At 46.1% G+C, this 19,985-nt stretch overlaps 1 long non-coding RNA gene across 1 annotated transcript; it reads right to left on the minus strand.

Moving 5' to 3' along the window:
- Positions 1-7,385: 7,385 nt before the first annotated feature.
- LOC128106295 (uncharacterized) lies at positions 7,386-18,148 on the minus strand. The gene is made up of 3 exons (XR_008216651.1): positions 15,433-18,148; positions 13,248-13,278; positions 7,386-9,098 (listed from the first exon to the last, which is right to left on the minus strand). It is a non-coding gene; the product is annotated as an uncharacterized LOC128106295 (long non-coding RNA).
- Positions 18,149-19,985: the final 1,837 nt, after the last annotated feature.

The following is a 19,985-nucleotide window of genomic DNA, read 5'->3' on the forward strand; positions in this document are numbered from 1 at the left end:
GTCTGTATCACCTGGTAAGGTTTGAAATAAATTATTTAGTTCATGAGTTGTTAATCCAATTGCTGGCCATAGCCAGTTAATGTCTCCCAGCAATTTTTGAAAATCATTAAGAGTTTGTAATTGTTCTATCCTGATTTGAACTTTTTGTGGTTCAATTTTTGTAAATTTATCTTATGTTCTAGGTAATTAATAGACTCTCCTCTTTGTATTTATTTCAGGAGCAATTTGTAGTCCCCAACAAGGCAAAATTTTTCTTTACTTCTTCAAACATTTTTCTCTAAGGTATCTGCATCAGAATCAGCTAGTAAGGCATCATCCATAGAATGGTAAATTATAGATTGAGGAAACTCTTTAGGAATTGTTTCCAATGGCTGTTGTACAAAATATTGATACAAGGTGTGGCTGTTTAGCATCCCTTGTGGAAGAACTGCCTGAATTATAAACTGATTCAGGCAGCTGTAGGGCTGGGGGTGGGAGGGTGGCTGTGACTGCACTTTTGGGGCCCTCAGAGTGCGCAGCTGGGATGATTGCAATGAGAAGAAGCCCCTGATGGGACAAACCAGTGACCCCTGGTGGCAGGGAAGTTGAGACTTTAAAAGCTACCACATGATTTCACCCCATGTTGAATGCCAGATATTGTGGCTTCTTTTAATGTTTTATTATTCAATAAAGCTTGGAAGTCAAATATGATAGAATAAACCTGATTGACCTACAGAGTGGTGGAGTAAAGACCACTTCATCCTCTTCTCCACCTCTCCACTCGAAAAGCCCACACATCTTTTTAGCCCCTTCTTATTCTTTGTGTCTTTCTGTCTCTTCTGAGTTGGCCAGAAAACTCTATGGTTTACTTCATGGGCAATCCCGGAGTGAAAACACAAACAAATCTCCCTCAACAGTAACATTCAACAGATATTTGTCAGAATGAGTGCTCAAGTAAACTAATAAATGGATAAATAGTTTATACATTTTTTGTCATCAAATCCTATGAAGCCTTTCCAAGAGAACAATCTGCAGAAGTCACAAACAGAACAAATATATTTCATATTTTAAACATATTTTCCTCAGGCTTGTGAAATGACTAGTGGGGAAAGGTGCCTGCCACCAAGCCTGGGTGACCTGAGACCAGTCCCCAGGATCCACATGGTCGAAGGAGAGAAGCAGCCCCTGAAAGCTGTCCTCTGAGCTTCACACGCACACCACGGTGTAGTCATCTTCCTTTGTCTTTGGACTTTAGGTGACTATGAATCTTCACAGGGGTGATATAGCTCAGTGACAGAGTATTTGTCTGGTATTTGTGAGACCCTGTGTGCATCTCCAGCACAGGGAGGGGGGAACCCACCATCCCATACTGTACTGCCAGAAGTGGATGAGGGACAAACTTTGAATTTAATGACGTTTCAAACATCTGGAAACAAAACAAAAAAGAACGCATGAAAGGAGCCCATGTACGGACTAGTGCAGTTGGAGGATGTTTCTATTTTGAGACATTAGAGGTTGAGAATATAACTAAGAGAAGGAGTTGACGAATTCATGAAAGCTTATCTCAGAGCCAGTCACCTCAGATTCTTCAGGGGTTACACACTGAGGACTCCATGTTGACTCATGGGCCGTGGAGACTGTGGATATAGCCTATTTCCTGTGGCTTTACATTTCTTCAGGGAATGTCTTGTAAGCACCCACCATACACTGGGCTATTTCCTATAGAGAAGAAATGCTTACTGAGTTCTCATTCTTTTCTGGACATTGCTCCTGGGACCAAGAACACAGTAGTAAATAAGACAGTAACCCAGCTTCCAAGAATCCCAAGAATACAGACAGAAGCATATAAGTGAAGAGATACATTGCATTTTATCGAGTTAAGCTTCGTAACATATGACCAAAGTCCTTTATGAGCTCAAAAATTCTAGTCTCTAAAGGTCTAAGTATTAGAGACAAGAAAATCTGGTAAGTAAATAAATGCATAATCCATACCTGGTAGAAGGTGCTATTGAGATAGGGGGATCAAAGCTATATGTTATTTGGACTATTATGAAATCTGGAAAATTAAAAAAAAAATCAAATTGGGGCAAAGAGATGGCTCAGCAGTCAAGATGCTTGCTGCTCTTTCAGAGGACCCCCAGCATCCATGTCGGGGGCTTCACACAACCTGCATCCGGAGCTCCCAGGGGATCCGATGCCCTCTTTTGGCCTCCTTGAGTATCTGCATGCATGTGCACATAGATACACATAGTCAAACACACATGCACATCAATAAAAATAAGGGGGCTTCTGACCTCTGTGGGCGTTGGACACACATGTAGTGCACACGCATAAATACAGGCCAAATACTCAGACACAAAATAACAAATCTTAAACAAGATCTTAAAACATCAGATTGGTAAAAGTTGTATTTCTCATTTTTCAGCCCCTCTCTGCCAGCTGTATTTGAGAACTCCCCATGTGCTCAGAAAATATAGATGGGCAGGTGGGTGGGCAGGTGGGTAGATGTGTGGATGGATGGTTGGCTGAATTTAAAAATCAGCAAAAGAATGAATTATTTATTTGTACAACAGGTCAGACTCCTTTAGTAAATATTTTTGAGGAATAGAAATAGAATAGAAATCTTTGAAGGCTCACTAGAACCAAATTTATCAGGTAGCCATTTCTGATATCTCTTTGCAGAAAAGTCCTGGAGGCTGTCTTGAGCCGATAAAAAGTAGAGCATTTAAGTTTCTGGAATTATTGCTGTGGACTTTAAATATGCATGTCCAGAAAACCCGAAGTACAGCTCTGTGGAATTCTAAGCTGCAGGTCAAAGGTCATATGGACTATGTACTGATTTTAGCAGCGTACGCTGATAAAGGCAGCCTTACTGGAGTGCTTTCTTTTTATCTTTATGCTGGAATGAACATATTTCATCCCACACATTGCTAAGGAGGGCTGTCTCTGGAGAGTCTCAATATCATGGGTAGGGCCTGGCATTCTTGGTACCACTGTTAATGATTTGGTGAGTGGAAAGCATAGATTCTGAAAGAATCTTATGCCAGGAATCTGGACATTGTTGGACATACTTTCCTTATGAGAAGTTTAATCTTGAGTCCATCGGGATTCATGAGAAACAGTTCTGCAGCTTCTTCCTGTTGCTTTCCTCCCGTGTACTCATTCCTGGCCCCCATCTCCCATCCTCCTTCTAATCACAAACTGTACCAAAAGACCACAGAGTAGTACTTCACAGTGCAGGAGGTCAACTTCAAGTTCAGTTGTTTGAGCTGGAAACACAGTGCAGTTTGTAGAGCGCTTGCCTAGCATATGCAAAGCTCTGGGTTTGAACCCTTTTGTGGCATAAGCTGGGCATGGTGGCACATTCTGGTAATCCCCAGATTTGGAAGTAGAGGCAGGACAATCAGCAGTTCAATGTCAATGTCGTCCTGAGCCACATAATGAGTTCAAGGCCAACTTGTCTAGGCTACATTAGACCCGGTCTCATTCATTTTATATATATATATATATATATATATATATATATATATATATATATATATATATGATTGTATGTGTGTGTTCATGTATCTTCATACTAACAATCTATCAAGTGCTCTAAAGCCACATGTGTCTATCAACAATCATGACAAACATCACAGAACAATATCCTTATAGAAGGGTCTATTGTCCTAGATAAAAGTCAAAGCAAGGGATGAGGGTGATGGTAGTTTTGAGAAAATGCTGAGAACATGTAGACCATCCAGACAGAGAGGAGAAACATTCTAGCAGGAAGTTGCCACAGAACACACAACTGAGCAACAAAGGATGAGTTTTGGAGCAGACCTCAAGTTTAATTTTGGTTCTTCCACTCACATAGATTGTGGTCTTGAGAAGGCATGTGAACTCTGCACATCTCAATCTTTTCATCAGGAAAACGGCGGTGAGAGTAATTCCTGTGCCATAGGACTGATGTCAGGATGAATCAGACAATTGTGTAATTTCTTAGCAACCTCCCTGGCATGAAAACAAAGGTCAGAATAGCAAGTGGGGGATGGGAAGGGATGAAGCTATGGAAAAAGAAAGGGAAGAACCTAGATATGAGACCACTAACCTGGGAAGAAGGCATGTCTAGAAGGTAAATGGACTTCAGCAGTGAGCGCTATCCTGATGACTAGAGGGCAAGCAGCAGGACAGTGGACCAGGAGTCCAGACACCCGAGGAGGGGAAGTCTCTTGCCTCGGGGTTAGAGAAGCTGTGCTAATGGTAAATAACACAGAACCCACCTACCCACTGTGGCCCCAAGAATTAATTGTGCATTAATTAGAGTTTAGGAACCCTAGGTAGGTCAGATCAAGGTCAAGATGATACAGGACATGACTTGTATGTGTTTAAGACAGCATATGCAACCACACAAAAGCCCTTCAGTAGCACTCAGTGGTCACCTACAGTTTGTGTAGGTGAAGTAATTGTCCTCATCAGGCAAAGGAGCTTGCCAGTGGTATATAATAGAAGTAAGAATATACCTCTTGAAAATCGGTCTCAAGAGACCTTATACCCTTCCATTCCTTGGAATTCTTGGAACTCTATAGCTTCCAGGTAGACACACCCAGGCTCTCTGCCCAGATGGAGAAAGATGCAAGGGTCGTTCACTTCCTTTGCTTTGACCAATGGTCAGCCGCCTGCCGGAGAAATAAAGGAAGTGATCTTAGACCCATCAGTCCCATCTTACCCAAGAGTGATGCCAGATGCATGAGTTAGCGCAGCCTAATCAGCTGAGCCTGCTCCAGACCAGGAGAACTCCAGCTCATCCGCAGCTGCATGCAAATAATAGATGGATGCTTTTTTTTTTTTTGGAGCCACTAAGTTTCCATTGGTATGTTTTCCAGCAAAAGCTAACAGACACGTGAGTAGCACAAACATTGCTTCCTGAGAATCTTATGGTCTAGTGGAGAAGACCAGCTTTCATCAGAAAACCCCAAAAACATATAATAAGGAAAAGGAATTGATAATTTACCCAACCTTAAGATGGCCCCCAGGGATCTGCACCTCCTTCTATGCGCACTGCGTGACCTCTCCTCCCACCCTGTGTGGGGTTTAGTTTTTGTGGCGTACGATAGAAGGGGTGTGCTATTTCTGAGATGAGATTACAAGAGACTGGTACTGCCATCTCTTGCCTTTGTCAGCATCAGCATCTGCATCCATTCATTCAGGAAGTAGCCAAATCTGCAGCTAAGGATGCTCAGGCAGACCACTGAGAGCCATGCAGCAAGGAACTGAGGTCTCCACCATCAGGCTGAGTCAACTCCCTGAAGTCTACCACCACCCATTGGAGGGAGGTTGGAGAGAGATCCTTTCGCTCCAAATGCCTGAAGCCTGGCTGGCAGCATGGATGTGGCCTCTAATGAGACCTTGAACTGAAACCACCTAGTTAAGCTGTTCCTAGATTCTTTTTTTTTTTTTTTCCGTTTTTCGAGACAGGGTTTCTCTGTGTAGCTTTGCGCCTTTCCTGGGACTCGCTTGGTAGCCCAGGCTGGCCTCGAACTCACAGAGATCCACCTGGCTCTGCCTCCCGAGTGCTGGGATTAAAGGCGTGCGCCACCACCGCCCGGCCGTTGTTCCTAGATTCTTAACCCAAAGGAAATGTGAGAGAACAGTATCTTTGTTTTAAGTGGTTGTGTTTGGAACAGATAACTCACAAACAGGCAAAGGGTGTGGAAAGGGGTGGAGTGTTCCATGCAGAAGGAATAGCTAGAGCAAAGGTACTCAGAAGGAGCAGGTGATAGCATGAGAGAACCATGTGCCAGGAGTTCAGAGGACAAACAGTACCACATGAGGCTGAGTGTTCAATGGGGACCAGGCCTGATGGGTGTGGCCTCGTACGTGTTATTAATAAGTTTGTATTCAGGAATAAGAACAGCATATAATTAAGGGTCCAGCATGGAGAGAAGGATCTGAGGATGCTCTGCTTCTCAGTCTAGTGAGAAGAGGAGAGAGGAGGGCAGAGCCCAGTTCTAGACAGAATTGGTTTCCTTTTGGCCTTACTCATAAGTTGTAATAGGATAGTGATGGCTGTCCTCAGTGGAGACCATTCTCCTCCCGCTATGGTACACATCTGGGTGCCCGGAAGCAGCAATGGGTGGACATCAAAGAAAGGAAACCATAAAGAAGGCATGCGTAGGAGAAAAAGGTTGAGAGCTGGGGGCTCCGGCAGGACAGAGGAGCCCGCAAGAAAACAGACAATGGCTGAAGGAAGAAAGTGACGCAGGGGAGTTGGGGGTGGCCAGGATGGAGAATGGGGAAGGAGCAGGTGCATGCAGAAGCCTAGAGAGACTGTGAAATGGTCACTTGAAGAACACTGGAGACAGAGAAATGAGGATCTTGGAGACACTGGAGATCTAAAAACCTGAGAACAAGAATCACAAAACAGCACGTGTATCTCAGTTAGAGTTTCTATTGTTGTGACAAAACACCATGGTCGAAAAGCACGTTGGGGAGGAAAGGGTTTATTTGGCTTACACGTCAGCATTGCTGTTCACCTCTGAAGGAAGTCAGGACAGGAACTCAAACAGGGCAGGATCTTGGAGGCAGGAGCTGATGCAGAGACCATGGAGGGGAGTCACTTATTGGCCTGCTTCCCATGGCTTGCTTGGCCCACCTTCTTATAAAACCCAGGACCACCAGCTCAGGGACGGCACCACCCACCATGGCTGGGCCCTCTCCCATTGATCACTAACTGAAAAAAATGCCTCATAGCAGGATCTCATCGAGGCATTTCCTCAACTGAGGCTCCTTCCTCTGATGGCTCTAGCTTGTGTTAAGTTGACACACAAAAGCAGCCAGTACAAAGTGTTAAGAGTCCAAGGGCACACAGTAGGGAAGCAGCCCCCAACTGCAGCAGGCATACCCTGGGAACCTGCCAGCCAAGCCTGCCAGAGAAGCAAGTAGGCCAGTGAAACAGATCAGTGCCTTGCTTGGCCATCATCAGAGATGGGTATAAACGTCGAGACTCACAGCCAGACAATATGCAGTGAGAGACCTTGGAACACTCAGCCCTAAATGAGATGTCTCCATCAAATCCCTCCTCTCAGGGCTCAGGGAAGACAAGGCAGGAAGAGTAAGAGCCAGAGGGGGTGGGGGACAAGGAACAAGGCCCTCTAAACACAGCAGGACGGATGCATATCTGAACTCAGAGACTGAGGCAGCATGCACAGGGCCTGCTTGGGTGTGCACCAGATGAGGTCCTAGAACTGAAAGGGAAAGTGAAGACACGTCCCATCCTTAACCCCCAACCTGTCTCCAATTGATAACCACTTGCAAATGAAAATTTCTTTTTCTCCAAGGGAATCTTGCCAGGGAAACTACTCTCAAGGGTAGCCTGCATGTCCAGCGGTAGGTGGCTAACAAAAAGCAAATTCAACGTCATCTTGTCTCATAATGTCACATCAGGCCTTTTTATTTTAATTTAATTTTACATCTATCTATCTTACAGGTTTTCCACATACATATGGCTCCTGGTTTTGTATTTTTGTGGGGTTACCGGGTGTGGGAACGAGTGAGTCTCTGCATCTGTAGCTATTTCTTGTGCCTTTCCTTGGGCTCTTTTCCTTATTTGCTTTGTCCTATCTTAATTGTTTGGTTTTATCTTTTTGTATTAGTCAGGGTCCTCTAGAGGAAAAGAGGGAATATATATGGGCTTTATTACAATGGCTGACAGGCTGTGGTCCTGCTAATCCAATAATGACTGTTAGCAACGGAAGGTCCAAGAATCCAACAGTTGTTCAGTCCATGAAGCTGGATGTCTCAGAGAGTCATCAGTTTAAACCAGAATTCCAAAGGAGTGGGCTCTAATGCCAGTGAAGGAATGGACTTGCCAGAGAGACCCAGAGGAAGCAAGCAAAGAGAGCAAATTTCTTTCTCCCATGTCGTTTATGTAGGCTGCCACCAGAAGGTGTGGCCCAGATTAAAGGTGGATCCTCCCACCTCAAAAGATCTGGATTAAAAGTGGGTCTTCCCACTTCAAATGATTTAGTTAAGAAAACCCTTCAGAGGTACACCCAGGCACTTGGGTTTTAGTTAGTTCCAGAGGTAGTCAAGCTAACAACCACAAATGACCATCACACTCATGGAATCTTACTTTGTTATTATCCCTTAGATGCCTGTTTGTTTTCTAGAGAGAGAGGCAGAAAGGGGGTGGCTCTGGATGGAGGAGAGGTAGGAAGGAACTTGGGGGAGTAAAGGGAGGGAAAACCATAATCAAAATATATTGCATGAAAAAAAACCACCTTATTTTCAATAAAAGAAAAAAGTTCGTGGGATAGGGTAGTCATTGCTGTATTTTGGATAAGTGACGTGTTGAGTTTGGTCTTCAGTCAAGGTATGTTTTATAAAAGTCTCAAATAATTAATAAAAGTGTTATAACTTTTTAGAAAAAGGTTTGGTCCCCAGCTGGACACTATTGGGAGACGGTGACACAGCAGGAGAGACCCCCCCCACCCCCCCGGGCATTCTTTCTGTCACCGGGGACTTGCTCTTGGACGGACTGTGAGACTCTGGGGCTCTGGTTTCTTTCTCTGCCCTTTTGCTTCCTGGCTGTGGGGTGAGTGACTTTGTTCTGCCTTCTATTTCTACTACAGAGTGCTGCCACAAAGCTAAAACAATAATGCCAACCAACCCATGGGTCAACGTCTCTGATACTGATCACTAGAATTTACCTCATCCCAGGCGTTTGTGATAGAGGTGGAGAACTAGTACGGTCACTTTGTTGGAAAATAGAAAGACTGAAAACAAGCAGTAAGTGGGGTTGGAGGAGCATCGAGGACAGAACTGGACAGCAGTCATAACTCTTGGGACTGAATGGTCTCTGTGCGCCAGGCCTAAAGCTCACAAGCCACCACCAAAGCCGCTCTAAGCTTGCAGCCTTAGGGACTTCTCAGTCATGACAGTGAGCCTTGGGGAGGAATGGTGGGGTTGGGGGCAGGACGCTGGGGAGGTGCTGGGCTTGGGGAAATGCTCAGCAGGGTCTCTGAGGCTCTGCACTGAATTCCCGGATTACTCTGGACGAAGACACGGCCTCCCCTGCTAGTGTTCCAGAGTGCTGAGTTCTCGGGGTCCCTTCTCAGGGGTGTCCTTCAAGGTCTCTAAGGGAAGAGACAAAGAGAGGTGGGGGATGCAGCAGGAGTGAGGCTTCTCCAGCCCCAGCTGTGCCGGGACAATCCTGCTGGCCAGACTTTCCAGGTCCACGGCCTCCAGCAGGAGCAAAGACGGAAGGAAAAGGCCACTTGACTGGGAAAGCCTGCTCTTGGTCAGCCTTTCTTGGTTCCTATCTTCCCATCTCCCCAATCCCTATCCCACCGGGAAAGCATGTACTGCTTCCCGAATCCGGAGACACTTGGACTCCTATCAGTTAAGTTGGTCTAACTTTCCTTTTCTATTTAAAAAGTATCTAAAGCTACGAGTATGCCCTCCCCCCTTGACCCCCAAACCATATGAAAAGCAAAGGAAACGCAGAACCAAGTAGGTTTACTCATTTGGGGACTTGATTATAGGAAGATAATTTCTATATAACTCCTTTTCTTAAAACTGCATTACTTATTTAAAGTAGATATGTGAGTTAATTACACAATGAACCATCAAGGAAAAAGGTTCTCCTGTGATGTCACAGAAGAAGTGAAACCCTGGTCATAATAGAGGAGAATCAGGCTGATCTGATGGAAGAGTTTCTCTCATCTATGATCCCATAAATAAGAAATAGAAAAATTTAAGACAACACAAAAGGATTTGCGTCAAAGAGCCTTCCCTTTTCTCTAGTACAGAAAATAACCCCCTTCTTCCTTCTTCCTTGAAAAAGAAAGGAAGGCAGGGTTGACTGTTGAACCTTTAGTCCTAATTCAATGACATTAGTTCAAGACGTCCACACACAGGATGTTTCCTTCCACTTTCTGTTACTACCTCTGAATACCCTGAGGCCAAGCAATTTACAAAGAATAGAGGCTCCTTTATCTCACAGCTCTGAAGGTGGGAGGTGTAAGAGCCTGATGCCACATCTTCTTGCTGTACCATGACAGGGCAGGAGGCATCACGTGGTGGGAGAGCAAGTGTGGTAGCACAGGTCTTCTGAAGTCACTGATGCCATCACAGAAGTCCTGTCCCTCATGAATGTATCTAATTCTAACTACTCTCACAGATCCCTTATCCAAATACCCTTAACAAATGAATGTGAGGCTTAACTTCCCAACCCCGTGTTTGGGTGGACACATTCAAACCATAGCACACGGTGAGCGATTCTGAGAGCCATGGCCCCCATGTTCGGGGAGCCACTGGCAAACACCTGTATAGACCACAGCCCACTCCACTGAAGCTTGAGAGAGCTGTTTTCTGAAAGAGTTGAGAACTTAGCATTTGCTCAAAACCACTTCCTGGCCGGGCAGACTCCTTGGTCCCACTTCCCTGCTGGGTACGCTTTGAACAGACCACAGACCGGGAGGAACCAGAGGAAAAGAAAGGCAATGTGACAGAGAGCAGTGTGGCCCTTGAACACTGGAGGTCACATGAAGGGAGCATTCGCCCCACTTCACAGGCCCGGGCTCACCACTGGTGCCTGAGTGTTACCAAGCGTTCTATTTCGGCCTCTGTAGACCCCTTGTTCTTTTCTCTGTAGCATGAACCACATGTCATGACGAGAAATAACTCTCTCATCACGGCCCCCCCCACCCCCCACCCCCCCACCCCCCGCTTTCCAAAAAAAAAAAACCCTATTAGTATTTAAGAAGAAATACCTTCTTCAAAGACACAATCCATTCTCCTGATAGAAAATTTGTGTCCTCTGCTTTTGCTAGCCTGGAGCTTCAGACGCAGATGCTGACAGACACGAATGGAAATATGTCTGGATGTTGTCATCCCTGTCACCTTTCATGGAGACATAGAACAGCCTGAGCCTTGGGCTGTCCCCTGTAGAGCAAAGGCCACCCCAGACACCATTATTCTTTGGGAAGGAAGCAGCAACTCCAGCTAATTCGTGTGTTTTAGAGAGTGTCAGGATGGTCTTTTTTATACAGTTACCAGTGCAGTTTGAGAATAGGGTAACTGTACAGGGGTGGAGCCCTGTGGCCCTGACATTTGAAGAGATTGAAGGAGGAAATGAAACCCTGTTTCTGTCAGCCCAAAGTCTCCCGAAGCCACCCAGCTTCAGAATTTGCTAGTAGCATTTAATTTTCTTCCAAAGCGCCTCCCATTTATGGAGTGTGATGGGATGCCAGGGAAAGAATTTATGAACTAAACATGCAGAGAAGAAAAAGATTATGACATTTTTCAAAGGACCCACCATGGTTTGGATAAAATGACAAGTGTTAGAGGAGGCCAAGCCAAAGGAGGCACATTGGCATGTGCTGACATGGTTTCCGGATCCGTCCTAACGCGTGTTCTCTGGTACACACAGTCTTCCATCTAATGCTAGTCTCATCCATCTGAAATCCAGATGTAGGGTATGTGGGGTCTTATTTATTTGCAAGTGGGCTCCAGATGCTGTGTACTAGCATACTTGGTATCCAGTGGTTAGAATTTTGGGGCTCTTTCCAGATTCGGGATACTTGGAAGTTGGAATTGTTTTGCAAGGTTGGGAAGTGATTTGCTGAAGCTCTTGGTTCAGGGGTAGCTCTTGCCTTACTGGTCCCCAATCACATTCTCCACAAATGAGTATCAAGATGGGATGCTTATCTCCTTCCTTTATTTCACTAGCCCCCAAGGTTCCATTTCCTCCTTGAAACCTCTGACTCAGTGGCTAGAGGAATGTCACCCGACCCTGTCCTGTCCCGTCTGTACTCAGAACTCTCATGACCCCCCTCACTCACCACCTTGCTCAGCCCATTGCTTTACCATGGTGGGCGGGCTGTCTGGTGATTTGGTGTATGTGGGTCAGCTGTTGTTTAGGTAAGATCCAGGTCTGACTCTGGAGGTGCAGTTGGCTTTTGATTACTCCCAGAAAGCAGATGATGCAATGCATTCACAGGAACATTTAATACTATGGGATGTTTTTATGGTAATGCTTGACTTCTCTATGGCATGTGATGTTGATCGTGACTTAGCCTCACAAGATTGTGGACCATGGGGATCATGTTGTCAGGACTTTAAAGCATGATCATTTCATCTGGATTCTGCACATCCATTGCATTTGCTCTCTTTCTGAATAATTTTTATTGTTTTTTTAATTACTTAAGTAATATACACAGACTACAGGGAATTTGGAAAGCAGAAAGATCCTTTTTGCTATAGAATAAAAGTATATGCTTTAATATTTTCATTTATATAGATTTCTTTATTTAAAGATGTATTGTGACTCTGTGTGTATGCACACATGTGTGTGCAAGTGTTCCTGAAGGTCAGAGGGGTACTGAGTCTTTTGGAGCTGGAGTTAGAGGTGTTTATGAGTCACCTGGTGTCGGTGCTGGAATTTGAACTCTGGTCCTCTATTAGAACGGTTAGCATTCTTAACTGCTGAGCCCCCTCTTCTGCCCTAGACTTACTGTCTTTCTTGTGTGTGGGGGGTTGAGACTGGGTTTCTCTTTGTAGTTTTGGAGCCTGTCCTGGATCTCACTCTGTAAACCAGGCTGGCCTCGAACTCACAGAGATTCACCTGCCTCTGCCTCCCGAGTGCTGGGATTAAGGGTGTGCGCCACCACTGTCCGGCTTTATTGTCTTTCTTAAATGATATATACTGTTCAGTTTTAAAAAATCAGCTTCACAGGCCAGTCAGTGGTGGCACATTCCTTTAATCCCAGCACTCGGGAGGCAGAGGCAGGTGAATCTCTGTGAGTTCGAGGCCAGCCTGGGCTACAGAGTGAGTTCCAGGAAAGACGCAAAGCTACACAGAGAAACCCTGTCTCAAAAAACAAAACAACAACAACAACAAAAAATCAGTTTCACTTATAATGGATCATGAATGTATTTCCATGCTCCTATGAAGATTTTAATGACTATGTGGAGTTTATATGGCCAATTCTCCATTATCGGAATTTATTTATCAAGCACTGATATGTGTACCTTCTATGTTCCAGACACATATAGATACCGACTCACTGAACCCTCATCAATACCTACCATGTAAGTCCTACTACTGCAGCGTTTTGCAAACGAGGACACCGAGTCACAGAGAGTTAAATAGCGTGTCCCTGTCATACCTAACATTGAAAGTGGCAGCTCCAGATTCAAACCCAGATAATGTGGCTCTACATCTGTGCTCCGAACATACTCCAAGTCTCTTCACCGTGTTGAAAAGTGAAGGCTTCCCTTACCTGGATATTGCTTGCTGTACACAAGACTTCCCTGGAAAACAAGAAAATGGTTATGAGTCACTGCCTGTGAAATCATCAGCTCTTGAGACAGCAGGCAAAGAAGCAGCTGGCCAGGATGGGTGTCGGGAAGGTGAGCCTAAGGAAGGCCTCAGTGTGGGACCCAAGCAGCTTGACCCCCAGGTTATTCACTCCCCAGGCAGAACCAGAGAGAGCGCAGCTTCCCCCGACCGAGGGTGACTTCCTGGTACAGAGGTTTTCTTTTACATTTTGCACAGGAGCTGCTGCCTCTGACCCAGCCAGCTGGCTGGATGCCAGGGAGACAGATAGGAAGTGGCTGGCTGGCTGCTCCTTTGCTGAGCCAGCAGGAACTTTGGCAGGGCTCGTGGCGGTGCTCGACCAGTCTATGGGTGACTTTGGTGCAGCATCTGGAGCTTATGGAAACCCTCTGGCTAATCTGGGGAGACCTTGGGGAGTGCATGGATCCTCACTCACCCTGGCCTTGAGACTGGGTTGGGGATATGGCCACCTCCCTTCCTATCCTCTTCAGTGCTGATCATATGACATCATTGTTGACAGTGATAATGGTTGTTTGACCTCATTAATTCTACCTTAACCTCCTTAATTCCCATAACAGTGCCAAGAAATTGAATAGCATTTATCAGCAATTATCCTCATTTTAGTAATAAAGAAAGGCCACCCTAGAGAGGCTAAATATTCTGACATAAATAGGGAAGGGTGGCCAGGTGTAGTGATACACACTTTAATGTGAACATTCACGAGACCAAAGGAGAAAGATTACAGAGGATTAAGGTCAACTTGGGCCTACATAGTGATACTCTGTCTCAAGAAACACCAACCAAACAATCAAACAATAGGAAAAGCAGTACCCTGTATGGGCAATATTGAGGAGTTATAACCTTGATGTAAGCCTGTACCCAGAAGCAGGCCACCACGGAAAGCAGTTATGGCTGGAAGGGAAATGACGGTTGAACTGCCTGCCCATCACTACTAGAAGAGATCTAATGAACCACTTGGACTTGGTAAGGGAAAGTGTTATAGGCTAGAGAGGGTTAGAGGTTGAGTTGTTGCGAAAGGGTCTCATGTAACTCAGTCTAGCTTTGGATTCTATGTACCTAAGGCTGGCTTCAAACTCCTAATCATCCTTCTACCTTCCAAGTGCTGGGATTACAGGCTTGCAGCACTAAGCCCAACTAGAAGTTACCTTTTATTTAAGCAACTAAGTCAGTTATGTGTAGAGACCGGGAGTGGAGTAATATAAAACACCCTTCCAGTTTTCCCTTATTTAACTAAGTCAGTTATGTGTAAAGACCGGGAAGTAGAGTAATATAAAACACCCTTCCAGTTTTCCTTCCAGGAGGTCTGTCAATTTCATTACCTCATTTCTTCTTTTACAAGGGAGCCTGGAACACTCAGACCCTGCATGCAGAGTGAGTGCTGTAGGGTGAGTTGGCCCGAGGAGACGTGATTATCCCTGCAGTCTTGGCCCCTGCCCCACTAAATGCTCAAGAACAGGATGTGGAAGTTCCATGCAGCTCAGGAGGCCCTCTTCCACACAGAAACCCACTCCTCGGGTTCTCTCCTGAGTCTACCCTCTCCTCACAGAAACTGAAACAACCTTGAGTAGCGCCAGAACCAACTCAAGTCAGACTTCTCAGCCGGGAGACACTTGGCGTGATTTCATAGCCATTTAAAGACTGTAAGGATGGTGCTTTAAAACCAAACAAGGTAAGACTGGGTTGAAATGGTCCTGTGCAATGATTGGAAAGTTGGGTTGTATGCATTGAGTTTGGAGTAACCAACTCCTAGGGGTGTGTGTGTGTGCTTTTGTAGAAGTCATAAATTGTTTATTTTTCCGTAGTCTTTGAAGATAAGTAAATGATGAAAAACAAAAGTTCAATGTCTGGAGTGTAAGTCTGAGGCCAGTTGGGGCTGCTGAGTGACACCCTTTCATAAACAAAACAATAAGCCAAAAGTTTAAAAGGAAAACAGACTGAGGAACTGCTAGCTAGAGCCAGGGTAGGCATTGCCTCAGATAGACAGTAGTCCCTGACTGACGTGGCTCTACCCCTCACTGGACTCCAGTCTGTTCCCTCACTGGCTGTGCAGCTTTGGTAGTCTGTCCTCTGGGTCTGCTGGCTCTTGTTTACTTGATAGTAGTACCCACCTCGATGATCCTGCTGTCACGTGGTGAGCACGGCTGTCACCTCTACTTATTACTTTTGACTTCATTGCTGCTGTTGTCCCTCTTACTCCAAGATCACACTTCAACCACGCCAATATTTCTCTTCCTCAACTTTGCCAAACGTATTCTTACATTTCTCTGTGCAGAGTCTGGATGTGCCTGCCTGTCGTCGCTGCCCCCTTGTCTCAGTCAGTGTTCTACTGCTGTGAATACAAAGGAAAGCATTAAATTGGGGCTGGCTTACAGTCTCAGAGGTTCAGTCCATTGTCATCCTGGCAGGGAGCATGGTGCAGGCAGACATACATGGTGCTGGAGAAGTAGCTGGGCGTTCTATATCTGGATCCACAGCCAGCAAGAAGAGAGGGAGACACTGGGACTAGTTGGAGCTTTTGAAAGCCCAGAGCCCACCTCCAGTGACACACTTTCTCCAACAAGACCACACCTCTTAATTCCTCTCAAGTAGTGTTATGCCCAGATGACCAGGCATTCAAATATATGAGTCAATAGGGACCGTTCTTATCCAAACCACCACCCCGCTTCACCCAGACTCCGCCCCCTGCCAGCCAGCCACTGGTTTCTTCTCATTTTCAGACTCCTGCTCAAGGCCCCTCCTCAGACAGGCCTTCCTGGCACCCAGTTTGAATTGGCCCTGTCTCTCTTAGTTCTTTGCCATTAGTTCTGCAAGGGTGCAAGTGTTCTGTACCCATGCCACCAGCCACTAGCCTTGTGTGGTTGTTAGCGCTGGGCATGCAAATGTATTGAACTTAAGAGGTGCATTCTTGTCTCATTTTATTTCAATAATTCAGACTTCAATTTAAGTGAGCTCCCACGGCTGTCTTGGAGGACAGCACAGCCACCATGCTGGTCCTTGCCTGACTTTCTGGTCCTCATGACATTTACCACTCTCTGAACTCATCATCAGATAAATACAGTCTATCCACCCTAGCCAACAGAAGTGTGTGTGTGTGTGTGTGTGTGTGTGTGTGTGTGTGTGTGTGTGTGGTTGGGGGGAGGGCTGTCATCTTACCTTTGTTGCTCATAGCTATGATCTCCTGGAGCTGGAATAATGTCTGGATCTTTGTCAATAAACAAGTGAATGCATCTGTAGAAGCACTTTAGAAAGTCAAAGAATATACCTGTATTATTTGTTTTCATCTTACATATGTATAATTAGAAAGCTCACAGAGGAGTTTCGGTTTTTGTAATAATAAATCACACACACACACACACACACACACACACACACACACTCTGGTTGTTAATCATTTTTGAGTATTAGAAATTCTTAGCTGGTAACGATGCTTGCTGCCAAGTCTGACTGACAACCTAAGTTTGATTCTCTGTGATTCACATGGTGGAAAGAAAAAAAAAAAAAATCAGCTACAGCAGTGGTTCTCAATGTGTGGGTTGTGACCCCTTTGGGGGTTTGAACAACCCTTCCACAGGGAGCCACATAATCTTGTAGATCAGAACTTTATATTACAATTCATAACAGTAGCAAAATTACAGCTCTGAAATAGCAATGAAAATAAGTGTATGGTTGGGGGTCCCCACAGCATGAGGGACTGTGTTAAAGGGTCGCAGCATCAGGAAGGTTGAGAACCTCTGGACTAGAGCAAGTTGTCCTCTGACCTCCACACGTGCACTGTGCCATGTGGGCACCCCCTTTCTCTACACGAGAAGTTCATTAATTATAAAATTGTAATTATAAAAATAAAATATAAAAGTTCCTCTAATTTTTCCTGCTTATGAATGCATTTTTTCATTTCTTCCCAATAAGACTCCACACGTTACAGACTTTCCGTACAACCTACCTCCCCTCCAGAATCTTAAAGGGGCCTGGGCCTGGCCTGGCCACAGTTCCATTTCCAGGTAACTCTAAGCAGCCCACCTTCTCACTGAGGCAACACACCCGAGATCAGACCACAAAGGGCAGCCGCCTTCTCTGGTCTCGACCCACTTATCTGCTGCCTAGAGAGTACAGCAATGGGCACAGCCAGGGTCAGGTCCTAAGCCTGCAGTGTGCAGGGAGCTGCCTCTCAGACTACCGTGATGGCATGAGTGTTTCTAATACAGTACTGTGGAATTAAGAAACAGGGTGGCTCTCTGTCCTGTGGGAACAGCGAAGAAGAGTTGCGTGTAGTGCGAATTCTAATTGGTCTTAATAATAAAAACCCGGAGCCAGATATCGGGGTAAATGCTGAAAGATCGGAGACGTAAAAGAGCAGTCAAAGTCACCTCTTACCTCCACGACTCCTCAGATGGAGAAGGGGCTGCACTTCTGTCCCTCCCACCGTGTATTCCTGTCTCCACCTCCCTAGTGCTGGGATTAAAGGCGTGAGCTTCCATCACCTGGCTCTGTTTCTCTTGTAGACTGGATCAATCTCATGTAGCCCAGGGTGGCTTTGAACTTTTGACCTTCCTGCTTCCTCCTCCCAAGTGCTGGGATTAAAGGTGTGTGCCATCCCTGCCTGGCCTCTATGGTTATTAACTAGTGGCTAGCTCCTCACTCTGATCTCCAGGCAAACTTTGTTAGCGCACAAACAAAATGTCAACACAGTTGTCCTGAAACAAAAGGCTGGTGATCCCGGGAGGGCTGGGACCTGCTAATTCCCAGTCACAGGATGGTGCGTGGTTTTTAGAGGGGGCTTAGTTGTGACCTGACCTCCTGTCTTAATGACACGCTTTGGTTTCAAGTCTGTTTCAGTGCCAGAGCGATGGAATCAAGTCAGACACAAAGGGTATGCCCACCACGCAGCAGATCACCCCTCTATGCAGATTCTCAGCCCGAGCACAGCGACACCCGGAACAGGACCTGTGGCCAGCGGAGCTACTTCCACTGATGAAATGTGGGTGTTGTGTCTGGATCAGGTTGTTGTGCCCAGCTGTCCTGCGCCCAAGCTGGTAAGTCATTGGTACAGACTGGTTGAGATTGTTTTGAAGAGTCCTTTGTGGTCAGTGTGCTGGAACGTCTTGTCAACATTCCTCGTCCTGTGCACCTACCCCACCTCCACCTCTACCTCTAGACATAGGCTTTTCTCCCATAACATTAAACGGGAGATGGAATCCTGGGAAGGTTGAAGCAGTGGGGGGCTTGGTGTCAGGAACTGGTCTGGGGTGAAATTGTCTGAGGAGAGGGGCGTGTGTAAGGTTGGTATATTAGCTCTTCTAGGTGTGTACAACCTGCAGCCCAGGGGCCACATGCAGCTAAAGATTGCTAAGAATATGGCCCCAAATAAAATCTTATATAAAACATGAGCTCTTTTTGTAACTCAATTAGTGAGTTTTTTGAGTGCAAACTTTGTCGATGACAGTGTCACGTTGTGAGTGGATATCCTGGCTAGAATTTCTCTCCTTGGGGGCCAGTGGGGTGGTCCCTGCCTAATTTAAGAAAGTGAGACTGCTTTTCTGGATAAAGTGTCGGGACCATTGTGCCCACTCTGACTCTGTCTACGGGACTGTGCACAGCGCACGTTCATCAGCTGCCGGCACCCAGGCTGCTGTCTGCAGACTTAGTCCAGGTTCTACCCTGACCCTCAGGTCCTTTTGGAAAAAAATGAAGGTGGGGTCCTCTAGGATGCCTGACTGCTCAGAGACACAGGAAATGGCTCCTATGTTGCAGGCACCTGCTGCCTCACTGGTGAGTCACTTAGAGAATGTTGGGCCCCAGGGCAAGCCTGTCTAACAAGGACTGTAGGTGCCATGGCCAAAGACAAAATCATGTCTATCTGTCAGCCCTGGGGCCGGGGCCTGAAAGTCCATAAAGTGGGGACAGAGAAATCTTCAGTGGCCCCGGAACCCAGCACTCTGCCACATTCCCTCACCTCTACTCCCCCCACCCAGTGGCTTTGTACTATTTCTACTTTTTGCAAACGCTTTCTGATTTGTCTGTGTCTTTTTCAAAAACAATAATCTGTCTTTGTGAACATATGTCTTGAGGAAGGAATCTGGGGCTTCCCCCACTGCCCAGACCTGTAAAGGGGTGTCCTCAGCATCCTCATCTGGTTAGAATGAACCCTAATTCCAGTGGCAACAGGGGAGACTTGTGCCGTGGAGCACAGGTCATGTAGGCCTCTTCCTGCCATCCCTGAAGGAGTTTGGGGACTGGAGAGGATCCTGGTCCTGAGATGGCAGAAAGCCAAAGCATGAGGCTGAGATCACGCTGTTTGAAGCGGCAGAAGCAGCCCTCACAGCCTGGGTGGAGCTGCCCCAAGGCTATGCTCTCAGTGACCCTGCTGTCACCTTTCCCCCAGATGCTGTCCCCTGAAGGCTCCTCACCTCCCCACCCTGCATCAGGACCTCTGGGCAGTCCTCTGCTGTCTTCTGTGTGTACCTGAGAGTAGTCCATTTCTCTCCTCCACAGTCAAGAGACTCGGATCCCTCCCCTGATGTAATGTTTCTTCCTGTGGAATTCTGAGAGAAGGCTCCCGACTGTGTGTCCATTTGTTCAGCACGGGAGAATCCTGTTGGGGGAAAGTTTATCAAAATATTTGCCATCCTCACAGGGAGCATTTGCAGTGGTTGCTGGAGCTCTG

The sequence above is a fragment of the Peromyscus californicus genome, unplaced genomic scaffold, assembly GCF_007827085.1.
Source record: "Peromyscus californicus insignis strain IS unplaced genomic scaffold, ASM782708v3 Scaffold_9__1_contigs__length_137607984, whole genome shotgun sequence".
NCBI classification, from domain to species: domain Eukaryota; kingdom Metazoa; phylum Chordata; class Mammalia; order Rodentia; family Cricetidae; genus Peromyscus; species Peromyscus californicus.